Here is an 11,531-nt window from a genome sequence, read left to right on the forward strand (position 1 = left end):
CACATACCAATGTTGTGGAGGATAAAAACTAACACCACATGATGCATAAAGAGACCGACCTTATACAGCAGACAAGAGGCTCTTCTATACCTACGATGTGGTGTTGGCATTAGTCTTGGTTTTAAAAAAGATAGTGATCAGTTGTGCAACGAAAGACCAGAGCACCCAGTGTTGTAGTCGAGTACTTTTTTCCGAGTACCGAGTACTTCCTAGTACTTAGGTTGCTGAATACGAGTACGAGTACTTGTACCTCCGAGTACAAGAACGGGTCTCCGAGTACGAGTACTTGTACTTCCGAGTACCAGTATGAGTACTTGTACTTCCGAGTACGAGTATATGCATTTCCGAATACGGCCATACGGCAAATGGTTCATTGTGCATAATTGGCCCAGGCGTGCACTTGTGCCCACAGCATGTGTATAATAAGAAACGGTTACAAGTTTGTTGTAGACAAATTCACGCACGTCATCACTGTATTCTCACGAAATCCCCTTCAACAATGGAAAAACCATTGTGCATGCCATTGAACTGCCCTGTGCCAGATTATCTGAATTGCTAGCACAATGCTGTTGCCAGTGAAGGGGCCTTCGTGATAGAATTGTAAGCGTGCTCAGATTGTCCATCACCTATTCTAGCTGTAACCACTGTCTTTCTCTGTAAGTATGCATCTTCAGTGTTTCAGATCTTTTCATCAGGAGAATCAGGAATCGTCACTTCGTAGTCAAATTCTTGGTAGTCTGACAGAGTTATGTAATCCTGGCAAGAAAGAAAAAACCATGATTCAACGTACATGTAAGAGTTTGCACCGAGATTCATCTCGTCGTCATAGCATTAAAGAAATCCTGCAAAACAAAGTGAATTCGGCTCACTGTCAGACTGTATTTGGTAGGTTGCCCTGGAAAAAGCAAAACTGTTGAAATACAGTTTGTGAGATTTAAATATATTTATCGAAATTATCGGTAAATAAAAGGTATTGCTATTGCAATCATTTTTCGATTTCTTTTCTGTAAAATTGGTTAGGATCAGTGCGTGATCTTTAATTTGGATAATCGGAGACATTCCTTGGAGCAAATGGCCACAAAAGGCCAATGAAGCCTTGTGCACTGCAGGGTCCAAGAAATCATCAAGATTCTGCCGAACTGGCACCCTGCCCTGCACCAACCTCAATGCTTTCAATGGCTTACTATATTGGGAACCAGTAATGTGGCTGGTCCCATATAATTATGTAGGAGGCACTTGAGGCACTAATTAGGTTTCGTCAAAGTTTCACAGAATACAAATCTTTTTTTGCCTCAAAATTGTGAGGGGAGACCCACGGGGACATGGGTCTTGATGGAGTGATGGTGGCGTGGTCCTTTCAGGCGCTATTTGTAGAACTGTCACTTCTTGTAATCACATACTTACATGCGCTCCCTCCAGCAGTTTCTCAAGTTTCTGACCGATCTCAGTGAAAGACGGTCGTGCTGTGGGCTCCTCCTCCCAACAAGCCAGCATCATTTGGTAGCTGTGTGAATATAAATAAAGAAAATCAGACATGTAACCTATTGGTTTTTCAAGTTAGTTCTATCGGTACACGTTATGAAAAAAGGCATAGTTGTTACCAAAGTCTCATACATGTACCTTGTCGAATGTTTGAATGTGTAACCATTCCTAGGTAGGTATCGTAATATGCACATTGTTTTAGGTTGACTTCTGAACATTTTTCTTTTGAAGGTCTGAACAGTAAACCCGTGGATCTTTAAGTGTAAAGCCCAAAATGTTACACATTGTTTAAGGTCGAAATCCATTTTACAAAAACAAAAACAAGAAAATCAAGGAGCCTTTGCATCTAAGGCACGGTTCACCTAATATTGCTGTTCATTTTTTAACCGGGGTGGGGTTTAAGCCAGCAAGCTTGGGCCCCAGTAGCGGCGCTATACCGAGCGACAAATCCTATGTTTGCAGGAACCCATTCTGTCAATCTCATCAAGGGGTGTGTTTGCATATAAGGACCATCTAAAGTTCCAACTGCATTATGTAAATGATATTTAATGTGTAACTAATGAAGTGATTTTAGATGTATTTATCTTACAGTTCATCTTGGCAATGTTCTGGTCTCGGCATGCGGTATCCTTCCTGCAGCTCGCTAATCATTGTCTTGAAGCTCATGGTGGGATAAGGACGAGCACCTGTAACGAAACATTATCACAGAATCTGAGACATTTGATTCAGTTTGACATGCTCCAATGATGAATCTGAGACACTTTAAACCAAATTTGTTTCTTCTCAACGGCAACTCATTGTTAAAATTTTAGATGTTTTTCAAGCGATGAAAGAGGGTTTGTCGAGGCGTTGCAGTCAATGAATAAAAAGGCTTAGGACCTGAAACAAACAAACAAATCAATATTTACAATATTTATTTATTTGTTTATTTGTATTGCTTATTTCAACTGGGTTGCCCATTGAGTGTAATCCACAAGTCTGCCATGGGTCCCAGCAGACATAAAGATAATAAACATAAGTAAAGATCAACATTCAAAATGCACAATTACATAAAGTCACATTAATTTTAAAGAAAATATTGAGTGATGACGTTATTTAGAGAACTTCCTGTTACAAGTTTGGATTTTCCCCCATATTTTATTTACATTGGTTGCGAATGTGTTACTTGTTCTTGTTCCATCTAAGAGCATGAAACTCAAATGAAGTAAGGGAAAGTGGTATTACTCTGCTCATCCATTATAAAGGAAAGTTCTGTGTAATAATGCTAATAGATTGTCGTGAATATTTAAAAACTTTAAAACTCACCAAGAGTAACAATCTCCCATAGAAGTATGCCATAAGACCATAGGTCACTCTCTGTTGTGTACACGTCATCAACAACCGATTCCAGGGCCATCCAACGAATTGGTAACCGAGCCTTGAAAAGGAGACAACATAATTTAAATTTAAAGTCCTTCTTTGTTACACTTACGACATTACATCATGTTGGATTCCAATTTACTTTTCAGTTACTCGATTTGGTTTTATCTTCGCGTGCGCACATCAAGATTTGGCAATTCAAGATTTATCTATACAGTCCTTAAAAAAAATGAGAAGTATATAATTTCATGTCCTTCTTGATCACTTGAAAATTTATTTCGTGAAGTGTAAAAAAGTTAAAGGACTCTGGTACTTTGACCCTTGCAGAAAAACTAAAAGTCTGGAGATTGGTATATCAGAGTTCCATACCTCGGACTTCCGTTGGTACACTCTCATGTTCTTGACGTCACGAGCGAGTCCGAAATCAGACACCTTACAGATCATGTTCTCACCCACCAGGACATTACGGGCGGCCAAATCTCTGTGAATGCACTGTGTATAAAAAGACAGGATATCGTCAGTTCGTTGGGGAGTTAAGTTGGTGTGGTGCTTTCATCTACTTCGTGTTACCCGGGTACGAATTCCGCCCATACCCACATATGGAGAGGGTTTGAAGTCACTGAGTTTGTGGCTTTCCCTAGGATTTTCCTCTCACCTTTGCAACACAAGAAGTGTTTTCATTGTTCCCTCACTGTTTCTGAACTTTGAATGATTGTTTGTTTCATAACCAGAAAGAGCTGAAATAATAACATTGATTAAATACAATAGTTAGATTGGCACAATAATTGTTGATCATCATCACCTACTAGGCACGGATCTGGGAGGGGGGAATCCCCCAGCACTGCTCTGACACCTAAAAAATAGACTGGTAATATTGTCTGTCTGTGCACAAAATACGTACAGAGCCAGCTTTGTTGGGGGTATTTGTAGTACTGTGTAATATAGTGCAACTAATCTTCGGATTTGAACAGGGCCCTCATTGAAAATGTGTAAAAATTTCACTTTTTTTGCTGCTGAACCCCCCCCCCCCCGAAAAATTCCTGGATTCGTCCTTGCCTAGTTAAATTTAGTTTTCAGTTTATCACTTATTGCATTTGTTAGAGTCGCAGTTAACCCATCACAAGTCATCACAAGTACATCGCAAGTCATCGCAAGTTGACGCAAGTCATTCAGTCCCGAGTCAAATCAAACGTTACTCAAGTGAAGATTTGGCTAAGATATTCCTTGTCAGTGTCCATCCCTGTCACTCGTGACTTTACTTGCGAATTACTTCTGATTTCGAATTTATTGCATAATGATCAGCCTTGAAGTCTACGTAAATCCAGACAGCGGTCGCAAACTGATGTAGATATAGTACATAGATATTAGCTACTAACCTGCTGTGAAGCCAGAAATGCCATTCCATCAGCAACGTCTGTAGCGAACTTGATGAGGTCCTTAGACGTCAGAGATTTGCTTCTACCGTGCAGGTTGCTATACACCTGCAACTTGCCTTTGCCTCGACTACTCGTCAAGAGATCCTTGAGTTGACCTTTGGACATGAACTCCATGATGATATAAATTGGATCTGATCAAAAAAGCAGAATCATTAAAAACATTTGAGAACAGAAAATCTCTGACAGAATACTCAGAATGTTCCTATCGTTAAGAATCATGGAGCATGAACGTCTCGTGAAATCATGTTCACTGTTTGTACGGATGTATTGCCAAATAACTGAATAGCATGCTAATTGTCTCCTTTTCTGTGGCTAGTGCATTTTTAACGAAGCAAATTGTACTTTCCCTGAATCAGTTGTCAAGAAAGCCCCTATATTTAAGTTTTGGTTTAAGGTAATATTTTGAAGCCTGCAATCATGATTTCTAATGAAGTGACGGTAAAAAAAGGGTCTTTAAATTTAATACAAGTGTTAATGATCTACCTCTGTCAATGCAGAATCCGAGGAGTTTGACGACATTAGAGTGACTCGGAAGCTTTTTCATGAAGTCCAATTCCCGGAGCAGATCGCCTCTCTCCGTGATATCTGCATCGTCTGCTCATGAAATAGCCGTCAGAAACAATTGTGAATAATGCATCTTAAAGAACAGTATATGTCAGAAATTATGTAGCCTTACTTGGTGTTAACCCCTCAATTAGAAAATTCAAATACGTGGAATAACAATGATGAATTATCATATCAAAACAAAGAAGTATTTAGCTATTTAGCAATGTTGTTAATTCAAATGTAATTAACCAACTTTTCTTTGTATTGTATTTTATTTTTAATCGATGTAATCAATTACCTCTTAGAGTTTTGACAGCCACTTGCGTTACAGTTCCCTGCTGGACGATACCATTGGCATTCCCAAGTAAAACCTTCCCGAAGGCGCCTTGTCCAAGTTCACGAACGATCGTCAGCTTTTCTCGTGAGAACTCTGCGAGAGTTTCAGAAATGCTGGCGTAGGTCGACGCAGCTGGGTTGGGGCTCCCGCCTACGGCCAGGATTTGTAGGGGTATGTCTGCGGAAAAATTGCAATGAAGAAAGAAAGTTCCATGAATAGGACCAGGAGAGACCCATCACCACAAACTTTGGGGATCAAATGTTCAGCTCGTTTGTGTTTTGGTTTCATTGAGAGTAATGGGAAACATAACAGCTATTTGCGGTCGTTCACACCTGCATAGTGTTAAGCAATATAGCGACAGTTTTAAAACAAAAATATTTCCCTTCTTTTTTTCCATTCACAAACTGTGGAAAAACACTAGTCCAAACATGATCTATTCAGCATCTTACCCAAGTCTTGGTATTCCTCTGCTTCATTGATGACAGGTCGTTTGTCTTCTGGCTTGAATTTCCTGGGGAAATAGGTTGATAATGATTCCATATTAATTTAAAGCCAATATTAAAATCTTTCGTGATATTGCTACATCTTGCTTACACATTGTGTACAAGTGCGACTATACTTACGGTATTGAAATACGTTTCTTGGTTTCTGCAATAAAGAAAACCAAATATTTAATTTCACTTCGAAATTAGGACAAAAAGTAGTGGCATATATGAAGGAGTGCTATTCATACCTGCTTTGTATAGAACCACATGAAAACTAGTTTGTTAGTGATTGTCATAAGACTGAATGAAACAGCTACAGGAATAAGGATACTCTGAACTAGGATGACCTTTTCTACATTGGTCTCTGACATTTCTGTGACAGAACAACAACTGTCTTGTGCCGGAGTCCTTCAAGGATTTAAAATGTTCCAAAGTCGGTGACGAAACCGAGGATAAGAAAACCTCCAATTTAATTACCTGGTTGTGGTCCTCTTCTTTTGACGTACATGATTACCACAACATTTAGTGCAATGCTAATTAATACCATGACGGCCAGAATTGCAATGCCTGCGATCAATCCTGCATTACTCGACTGTCCTGCAACTATGTGAGCACAAAAAAGTGCAAACAAAAATAGGGAAAAAATAGTGAAATTCCGTGTTATTTGTCATTGTGGAATTTTTTGTCTGACGGGTAATTTACCTTATCTCTTACCTAATCATCTGTAAAAAATAATTTAAATTAATTAATTAAAATAAAAAAATATCAATTAATTGAAATGTTTACTTGTTTATTATTTTGTATTTTCATGGAGACATGAAGTGTGTTTTAGGGGAGGTAGAGTCAGGTGACTTCCAATTGATTTTGGACCGAAAAATTAACGCTTTCCGCATTGTGTTTTGCCGTTCAAGTCTAGTAAAGTAATCTGTCTGACATCCACACTAAAGATGATCCATAGCAGCCAAAGTTCGTTTCAATTGATTCACAACTGCAACTCACTAGGAGTCTCTTCATACATCTGGTCTACAATGTTAGGCTAGATTTAGCCGATCAAGGCTTCATCCTACATGATAACACTACCCGACTATCTTCGCAAGCCAATATCAGCCCAAATCAGTCAGTTAGTGAGTCGGTCAGTGAGTCATTCCATCAGTCAGGTGCAAAGACAATAGACTGCCCTCTCTGGGACCAGCACAAAGACCAATGACATCAAACCGGTTTGACTGACCGGTTATTTCAGTAGTCGCCTGACTACACAAGTCGCCATGGCAGTATCTAGACCGGTTTGACTGATCTCAAACCGGTTTGACTGACCGGTTATTGCAGTAGTCGCCTGACTAAGTCTCCATAGCAATATCTAGACCGGTTATTGCAGTAGTCGCCTGACTGCACAAGTCTCCAGTGGCGTAGCCACCGGCGGGGGGGGGGGGGGGGGGGGGGGGGGGGGGCGTGGGGCGACCGCCCCCACATGAAACCTTGTCGCCCTTCCCCCCAGTCGCCCCCCCCCCCCCCCACTGAGATTTTGAGTTTCTAAAAAAATTATCACCTCGAAAACGATGTTCAAATAATTATCTTTTGCCAAGAAAATATTAGTTAAAGCATGGAGGAAAGTCGTAAGAAATTGCTTCAAATCACACCACAAAACATCTAGAATTCAAGCGGGCCCCGAACCCCACGCCGTAAGGGCTTCGCGCTTGCATCAGTTATGATCAAGGTATGTTCCCCCCCCCCCCCACTTTTGAAAAGCGATTGACGCCCCTGCTTGACGCCCCCCCATGAAATGTTCCAGCCCCCCCAGCGCCCCCCCCACTGAAAAAAATCCTGGCTACGCCACTGCAAGTCTCCATAGCTGTATCTAGACCAGTTTGACTGATCTCAAACCGGTTTGACTGACCTGTTATTGCGGTAGTCGCCTGACTACACAAGTCTCCATAGCAGTATCTAGACCGGTTTGACTGATCTCAAACCGGTTTGACTGACCTGTTATTGCGGTAGTCGCCTGACTACACAAGTCTCCATAGCAGTATCTAGATCGGTTTGACTGATCTCAAACCGGTTTGACTGACCTGTAATCGCAGGAGTCGCCTGACTACACAAGTCTCCATAGCAGTATCTAGACCGGTTTGACTGATCTCAAACCGGTTTGACTGACCTGTTATTGCGGTAGTCGCCTGACTACACAAGTCTCCATAGCAGTATCTAGACCGGTTTGACTGATCTCAAACCGGTTTGACTGACCTGTAATCGCAGGAGTCGCCTGACTATACAAGTCTCCATAGCAGTATCTAGACCGGTTTGACTGATCTCAAACCGGTTTGACTGACTTGTTACTGCAGAAGTCGCCTGACTACACAAGTCTCCATAGCAGTATCTAGAACGGTTGGACTGATCTCAAACCGGTTTGACTGACTTGTTACTGCAGAAGTCGCCTCACTACACAAGTCTCCATAGCAGTATCTAGACCGGTTTGTCCGATCTCAAACCGGTTTGACTGACCTGTTATTGCGGTAGTCGCCTGACTACACAATTAAGTCTCCATAGCAGTATCTAGACCGGTTTGACTGATCTCAAACCGGTTTGACTGACCTGTAATTGCAGGAGTCGCCTGACTACACAAGTCTCCATAGCAGTATCTAGACCGGTTTGACTGATCTCAAACCGGTTTGACTGACCTGTTATTGCAGTAGTCGCCTGACTACACAAGTCTCCATAGCAGTATCTAGATCGAGCCTCACGTAGAGCCAAGTCTGTGTTTGTCTCAAGACACTCGCCATAGTCAAACCAATCATCTTGATTGGTTAGACGTGCTTCAAGCCGCAAACACGACAGGGTGTCGCCATCTTGAGGAATGCCACCAACTGAGATGATTCCAGTCTCTTGATTTGTGGTCACAGAGATATCTAAAAACAAATACAAACACAGACCCCGGAAATAATTCTGAACGGAACAAAATATATATAAAAAAAAAAAGGTGTTTGCTGACAGGGTGTATTTGATCGATTTGCCTATTTCTACCAAGTTTTGGTTATCGTATTATGCAAATCAGATGTTAACAAAAATAATTAAAATTGTTTGAACAGATTGATTGATATGTCAGCAATGACAAGTCTCATTTGAAAAAAACAAGAAACAAATAGGCTGAATCACTCACCTAACTTTTCTGGCATATCAGCTGTGTGCAAATTGAACGAGAAAAAAGGAAAACTGTGTTCAATACCGGATTTAGATAGCACGACAAAACTTACCTGTAGTGATCCACGAAATGAGACTTATCAGAAACTACACTGTGAAATGGCAATATAGCTCTAATTTTACCTTTGCTAAGATATTTTGTTGAATTAACAATAAATATGGTGTGAGAGAAACATAAGGCTGAACTTACGTAGAGTTGTCGCAGTCCTTCTGACGTTTTGGCTCACGCCATTAGCATTCTCAGCATATACCTCGATCTCATACTTGGTGTACGGACTCAAACTCTCAATCACGTGCACCACGACGCCATCGGCGATTCTCACCCGAGTGCTGGGATCAAACCCTGTCGTTGTGTCAACTTCCCGGATGTTGACATAAAACCACTGAGGTTCGCCGACGTCGATGCCAGGACGCCATGTTATCGTGACAGATGTCGCTGTGACTGTACCCTGATCGACGGACACATCTTGCGGTGGCAGCGGTGTGACTATGGCACAGATGACAAACAAAATAAAGGACCTAGCGTTTTACATATTCTGTTTGAAATAGTCCTTAAAAAAGGCAAAATATACCTGTTCCGAAGTTGAATGAAAAGTGGGGTACCCACAGTCATAGCAATTGGTACAACGATACCACTTGTATTGTACTGATTATGCAGTTGTCCAATACACAAATGATGAAACTTTATGACTGCAATGATAAGAATTATTTCATGAGGTGGTGACAGATGGAATTATGTTACATTACACGCGGCAAAGCCGAGTGTAATGGAGCACTCCATCTCTCACCGAATGAAATTATTTTTGCCCATTGCACGAATGCAAAACATTTATTATCTGTTTTATACAACAATTCTGTTTGATGTAACACCATTGTTAGTTTTTTTTCTAACTGTTTTAATTTACCTTTGTCATTCAACACAACGGTCAGTGTGTCAACCATTCCTATTCCATTACCGCTGTTGCAAGTGTAAGACCCGTAGTCTCCAGTCCCAGTCACTGGATTGATGTGCAAGGTACTCCTGATGGTGAATCCAAACACATCATCCCCCTCATGAATGGTATCGACCTGAAATATCCTTCCAGGGTCGGTCTCATTAGTTAACTCCACACCGTCTGGACGCGACCATGTCATTCGAGGGAGGGGATTACCCTTGCCTTCACATACAAGAGTAGCATCGTAACCATCTTTTGCCCCCACTGATGTGTCGCCCTTATTTAGGATGCTTACTTCATCTTTGAATGTAAAGGAACAAAAGAACCATGTTGAAAACATTTTGTAAACAAAAAATAAGTGATATTCACAGCAGTAGGGTAAAAATAGGATTCTTCAAAATGGCGTAATCTTTGGTTTGTATATAACCAAATACACAAAGAATCTTACAGTGCACAATGACGTCAACAGAGCCTGAAAAGACAACAGGTGGTACACCATTGTTCCCGCGACACCTGTAGGACCCAGCCTGGTCCCTGCTGATGCTGCTTAGTGTCAGGGTGCTTGTTCCATCGCTGTAGACAGAGGTTAGGGAGTCAGGAGACCCGATCTTCTCCCACGTGATGAAATCAGGGGGCTGAGGATTGGCCTCTGCGCTGCAGGACAGGACTAAGCTGCCGCCCACTACGATAGGACCGGTCGGCGTAACAGTTGGCAAAGAAAACTCCGGGCGGTCTACAATGAAAAATAACAAGGAAGACAAAGAACAATTCATTTTCCAAAACCTTACAGGTAAAAGCCATTAAACTAATTTGATTTGATGTAGGCCTACTGCAGAATTGACAGGTCAATAGTCGATGCATCAAGAAATTCGTATGCACTACATAATACAAGGTTTATGTTGTAACAACTACGGTATGTACATGTATGACAGAATCAACTCTATCGGCACCAAAAAATTTCCTAAGAAAATGCTTAAACTACTTCAACTCGTTTGAGGAAATGAAGAATGTACATATTCAGCCTTTAGTGTCCCTCTGTACCCAAAGCGGGTGTCATTTAAAGCTCGCATTTTGGTTTTACACTCTAGAACCAATATATATGATAAAAATCAGGTCATATCATTTGTTGAAAGCACACAATGACAATGGCGACTTACATTCAACATTCAAGGAGCATGAGTCGCACATATCCACAGTGCATAGCGACGTCTTTATAAGGCAGCATTGGTACACAGCTCTGTTGTCTGCCTTGGTCAGTGCCCCTGTTGTTAACCTGAGTGTTGTCTCTCGGCCATCGTAGTCTCCATCAGTAAATACTGGTTGGCTTGGGTTAGACTGGTCCACGTTGTTCTTGGACCAAACAAGTGAGGTTGCTGGGTTGCTGCTGCCTGAATTGCACGATAGTTGCACGATGCTACCTGATGCTGTACTTGATGGACAACTGACGCTTACTGCTTCAGCACAAACTGAAGAAAATGGGTTTGGGAAAGCAATGTTTATTGAGACCCTCACTCGGCTATTAGACATTAAAGTAACGGAGCTTTTTGCGTAAATACAAAAGATCGTACCCTATAACCAAACTAAATAGCCCACGACTGTGTCCATCATATATTATACTTTCAACAAGGCAACATATTTAGACTTACTTTTCTTTATGGGAGAACCTTTTTAAAAAGAATCAGTTTGAATTGGAATGCAAATTGAATGAGACAGGAACTAGTGAGGAATAGCCTATCGATTTTCAAAGTTGAAAAACTGC

General features: G+C 41.2%; 1 pseudogene; it reads right to left on the reverse strand.

Annotated features, from left to right (window-relative positions):
* Nucleotides 1-636: 636 nt before the first annotated feature.
* LOC119735344 overlaps nucleotides 637-11,531 on the reverse strand; it is a 38,554-nt pseudogene continuing 27,659 nt past the window's right edge.

Source organism: Patiria miniata, unplaced genomic scaffold (assembly GCF_015706575.1).
Source record: "Patiria miniata isolate m_02_andy unplaced genomic scaffold, ASM1570657v1 HiC_scaffold_29, whole genome shotgun sequence".
Lineage (NCBI taxonomy): Eukaryota > Metazoa > Echinodermata > Asteroidea > Valvatida > Asterinidae > Patiria > Patiria miniata.